Below are 6,000 nucleotides of genomic sequence, written 5' to 3'. Positions count from 1 at the left end.
CATGAACTAAAAGGCTACATGGAGAGCTACTCGGATGTGAACTGTGACTTCACTGTGCTCTGTCACCACTCTGCTGTCTTTCTTTTATCACAGTTTTTCTACAGATTCCTCTCCACTATAAGGTGTCATGCTCTCAAAGCTAGTTCTCCAGCCTTCCCAACTTCTCCTCCTCTGTGCACACCTTCCCCAGTGACTGGTGTATTTGGCTTGGTGGCTTCCCCACAGAATATAAACATCCCTTGCTCTGGGTTTATTATAGCCTGAACCTGTGGCTAGAATGAGCCAGAAGGCATTAACAGCTACCAGAAGAGGAGCTAGGAGTGAGATGGACAGCAGACAGAGAAGACACACATGCCCTTTGTCAGCTGCTAGGAGGGCTGTCTGCGTTTGCCATTCATGCCCTACCCAAGATCTTAGACCTGACCAAGCACTTGCTGAAGCGACTCCTCTCCTGCTGCCAATAGAAGATCCATAGGTAGAAACTGAGTTGTGGCTGCAGGTGTCAGCATATTCCCTGCTTCTCTTAGTTCCCCTGCTGGCTTTCTCCACCATTTGTGACTTGCTTTTCACCCAGCATAATTGTGGGGTGGCTTTGGCAGAAAGTGCCTTGCATGTCTTTCACTCTTTTTGTAGCTCTTGAAGGGAAAGGAAAGAAGTGGTAAAGGGAAGATAGCAGCAAGGGCCATGGTTGTGGAAATGTGGTGAATGATAGGAGGAATATTAGAAAGATGTAAAGTTCCAGCAAGAGAGAAGAGTGAAAGTGTACATATACAGCATTGAGGTATGGTCAGTCATCTCCAGGAGGAACCAGGAAAGTCCTGGAAGAGAACAAAGTGGTGAGTAAGAGGGAGTTTGAGAAAGATCCTCTAGAGATGGAGGGTGACTCGCTGGGTGCTTATAGAGACAGAGAAGGACTTGGCATCAGAAGGATTTGGCTTGATATTTAGTACTTACTGGGCAGGTGAAGCATGAGAAGGGAGAATTTATTCTCTGGTTATCTTTTAATCTAGATAAGATTAGAAAGATGTTACATAAATAGATATCTAAAAGCGAGACATTCTCTCCTGTGCCAATGAAATGAATGACTTGATTTCTGTTTTGTTTTTTTCTCCTGTTCAGATCATGGCCAAGAAGTCTTTGTCTGTTATTAGGCACTGTGTCCTCCCTCCAGTAGCATAACAGCTTCTGAGTGAGGTACATAACAGGATGGCTCAGGTCGCACAGGAGATCTATAACATGAGTATAAATGGAGGCAAAATAAATCTACCTCAGCAGCAATCCCTGTTACTTCACTTTGATAACACTGGTTGCTCTAAGGGTTGACTTTACTTCATACCCACTTTCTGACTTTTGTGTAGTGAGGCTAAAGGATAAGACACAAGCTCTCAACTAAATTCAGTTATAATGTAGTTTCAAAAAAGCAAAAAAAGCTTTGAAATCCTTCCTATGTACTGCACAAAACTTTTTGCATTTCTTCTGCCCAGCAGGATAACTCCTGATTCTGGTTTGGTATTTGTTCCTTTGTGATAAGATGTTCAAGGCCACAACGTGCACTTTCTGTTGAAATGCATTAAATATTTAATGTTCTGTTTATTTGTATAACGGCCAAATGAAATTACTTTCTATCTATCTATCTGAATGTGCACATGCACACACACACACTCTTGCAGATGTAGACGCATTCATGTGTTTAAGGCATGGAGAAACAGAATGAAGGAAATTAGAAAAAGTATTTAATAGTTTGCATTTGAAAAAAACTAACTAATTTAGTCCTTCGAAGTATTCCATTAAGTAAAGGCAAGATTATCCCCATCGTTCAGAAGTGGACAGAGGCCCAAGAGTGCATGTTTCACCACAAGTTTGACAGGACTATGGAGTCAATGTCTGGGCCACTACTAAGAATTGCAATGGTCCTGTTAACCCCGACCTCTTTCATAATGCAGAGCCCAACCTTAAAGTTGGCAGTGGGCTAAAGCTTGCATTTAAAGGTTATTTGGCGGTCACTGAAGCAAGTCCATTTCCTAATGGACAGATGTCCTCTTAACTAAAGCCCTCCCAGATGACTTCTTGTTTGAAGCTGTGCCAGGTAAAGCAAAGACTGAGTAGACATGTCAACTGAAACAACCTCTCAGAGCTAGCAGCTTTCCTGAGAGTCTGAGGGCTGGCTCGGTGGCAGAGGGACATTTGCTTGTTGACACATGGTCTCTTGATAGGTCTGTCAGTCAGTTGCTTTATGTCAATGCTTCAAAAATGCATTTATTTAAAAAAAAGTACAAAAATACAAAAAAAACCCCAGCAGTGCCAGGTGGGGGATGTTTGTCAGTTGGTGTTCTTAAACCAGGGGAAACTCAGTGTTACTTAGATTGAAATAGTGTTCACGTTGTCCTATACAAACTGGGGGGTGGAGGCCCATGGTTAGTTGACTTACTATCGTGAGATATTTATCTGGTCAGCCTTGAGTACACCAAATTTTAAAGTCAGGCAGATCTTCTTGCAGCCTACATCATAAGTAATCATAAGTAACAAGAATTAAATTGATATTCATGACAACTTTTTTTGCCTCATCACATGAAAATTAGGATTTGATCTGGGAACGACAGCCTTAAGGGGAGATCCTGGGTCCACTGAAATGGCTCTGCAGGGAGCTGCCTGTGCTGAGCCGGTTGCTGAATCTGCTTATCTGTCGTGAATTTAGTACTGAGGGTCTTACAGGGTCCTGTGTTTCATCTATAATGTTATTACTTGGTGACGGGTCAGAACTTCCAAATACCATCTGAAGAGAGAGGAAAAAAGCATGTTTCCATACAGCCATCAAAGAAATATGGAGATTCACAGAATTACTCTTAATTTTCACATCAGGAGCGTTCATTTAAAAAATGACCCACAAAGACTCGAATAAGTAGTAGTAGTACGTCGTACTGTAATGTAGTAAAGTGTATGTAGATGTAGTAAAAATGTAGTAAAATGTGGTAGATGTAGTAAAAATGAAGGGTGGGGAAGAAAAGATATTAAGAGTCCAGAAATAGAAATTAATCTTAGCAGTAGTAGGTGGGCCTTCCTGGCCTTTCTGCCATGTTCAAATGGCATCAATAACAATTTGGGTATGACTGTTACATATTTGTGATTGATGCTTCTGTCCTTTAACAGATGATTGGTTCTTTTTAATCCCACCTCTTAATGCAATAATATTGAACTGTTTCATGAAAGAGAGGGAGTAAATTAGAACCAAGTAAAAGAAATGTTTATTTTTCACAGCCAGTTGGCACTTCTGGAATCCACTGCTACAGAAGGTCACTAAGTTTAATGCTGATGGTTTGTTTGGGGGTTAGAGGGTTTTTTTCCTTTTTTATTTATTTTAATTTTAGGATAACTCTGTGACTGTTAACAAGATTTATAACTATGCAAGCTAAGATTAAAAGGTTAATTGAATACCAAACTTCAAGATAGGAAATGATGCTTTAGTAGGGTCAGTAAGGAGTCTCTCCTACCTCCCTTTCCCACTGGGTACAGCACAGAAGGGTGTGATGGATGCATACTGGTTTTTTTTCCTCTGATGTAATAACTTATGGGCCTTCCTGAAAAAGGTGTTTGAGCAAATGGACTAACCTAGGCTGTAACCTGATTTCACCTCATCTAAACATTTTGTATGTTTTGAAATACCTTTGAATATAAAATATTGCATTCTAATGTGCAAAAGGAGTTTTAATGTTTATGTGTAGGAATGGTAAATACTTGCTATGTGATTTAGGTCTATTGTTGTAAGGCTTAGCTATTCTGTTCACCTACCAGCACTGAAGGTTGTAAGTGAGACTGTTCAATCACTATATTAATTTCTTCAAATACCTGAAGGATATCTTGGGACTCGGAATTAAACAAATCAAAAGTTGACCTCTGCACAGTCAGATCTGTTTGTATGGACAACCAGAAGGGAAAAGGGGCATAGGTGAGTAAAAGGCACGTGAGACTTTTTTGTATTTAAGTGTCTTTTCTCTATAGACAGAAGCTCAGGTCCCAGGCTGACTTGGTTAAGGTAGCAGAGTATTATGAGTGGGTGTAAGGAAATAAACATTAGATGGACACTCTTTTTCCCCCGCTGCCTGTGTTTTACAAGAACATCCTTTCTTTGCTGCTCCTCTAGGGCCTGCATTAATGTGCCACACTGTAACAGCCGATCAGTGGATACATAAGGTACATAAACCATTAACCACACTTCAGTTAGAGTAGTAGAAAGAAGACGACTACTCCCCGTTGTTAGCAATATTGGTTGGCTGATGGTGATGCTTCTCCCATGGATGCTAATGGTGAAGATGAGGTGATGTTGTAGCTGAGGAAATTTTGGGAGGAAAGTTGTAGCGAAGGGTGGGCAGCATGGGTGAAACGTGTGCGACTTGTTTCCAAAGTGCCTGAGACAGCAGTCACTGAAGTTCTAAGAATGGTGCTCATAGGCCTGTGTTCGGTGTTCAGCCAGGTCTGATTAGTAGTTTCTTTGGTTTGGGGTGGGTTTTTTGGGTTTGGTTTGTGGTTGTTTTTTGGGGGGGGTTGGGGTTTTTAGGACAATATTTTCACAGTATCAGTAACTCCTGCTCTGGAACTCTTTTTTCCCCCCCTGACTTTAACTGGATAATTCAATCCATTATCCTTCTTCAGCACTTTTCTCTGATACCTTGAACCAACCACATAGTGTAAGATTTTTTTCAGTCTTTTTAAATGGATGACAGCAGTTGTTTTTTTTTAATGAATAAGAATTGAAGAGAATGAAAGTGAGGAAATGCAAATTATTTTATCTCTGTGGTGGATACATGTTAAATCAATAATATGTTAATTATGTAAAGTAAGTTTATTTAAATTTATTTTTAAATTTACTGCAGTCTTTTTCCTCTCAAATTTTCAGGTAGTGTTACCACTGGAATTATTGTTCAAAGCTACACTCCAAAAGCGGGTTTTATTCTTTAGAGGGTATTTGTGAAGTACAAGCTCTTGGCTTGTCCTGTGCCTCCTGTCCTGTTAAATATGTCTACAGACCTAAGCAAAAATTTCCATTTAGTGTGACCAATTCAGGATACTGGATGCTTAAAAGAGTCAGTAAGGATAGCTGCTTTCTAAATAAGGCCTCAAAATTCTTGGTATTATCTAAACTGAGGATTAAATGGTTATAATTTTCCAAAGGTTTTCATTACATTTCCTATTCTGCCTACTGTGCATTGTACATTATTAAAGAGTACTGCTCTGACATGCCCCCCAAAGAAGGGAATTAACATTTCTTGTGGACTCTGTTCTTTTGTGGAGAAGTAATAATGACTCAAGCAAGCAGCTTCAGAAGTTTCTCAGATGAATCAGAATTTATTACTTGTAAAATTAATGCCCACTACACTCACTGATACTGTGCATAAATTGTCATTTACAGAAAAAAAAAGCACCTTTTTTACTGTTTGCTGTTGACAACAGATCTGTGACTCGCACAGAGGATATGGACAGATGCAGCACGTGACATAATTTGTGAGACTTTTGCTTCACACTGATCATCATCTACTGTTCTCTTTACATACTTTTTCTTTTGTCTCTTACAGTCAATTTTAGTTTTCATTTGTTATAGCTCCTAGATGAGAGAAAGCCCATTCTAGTCAGTGAAAAGATGAGCCCTGCCTTGTGCTTGTGATCTCACTTGAAGTCATTTGAGTGTTACCATCTTTAGGGAAGCAGTCACCTGTCAATGTGGACCCAGGCAAAGTAGACAGTGCTGTTGGTGGTTTGTTTGGTTGGGGTTGTTTTGTTGTTGTTTGGGTGGGGTTTGGGTGTTTTGTTTTGGTTTTTTTTTTAATAGATTCAGTTATCTTGCTCTTTAACACTGGTTTAGTTTGCCTTTCCTTACAAATATTACTACTTTCTCCTGAACTAAATCCTTAAATCTTGTACGTATACAAGTGCTAACTAGTCCCATGGCTGAAAGAAGACAGGTGAAAGTCAGGTATGATGAACTTAAGTTGAATGCTATAACTTAAG

Source organism: Falco peregrinus, chromosome 2 (genome assembly GCF_023634155.1).
Source record: "Falco peregrinus isolate bFalPer1 chromosome 2, bFalPer1.pri, whole genome shotgun sequence".
Lineage (NCBI taxonomy): Eukaryota > Metazoa > Chordata > Aves > Falconiformes > Falconidae > Falco > Falco peregrinus.
Note: the sequence above shows the minus strand (reverse complement) of the source record.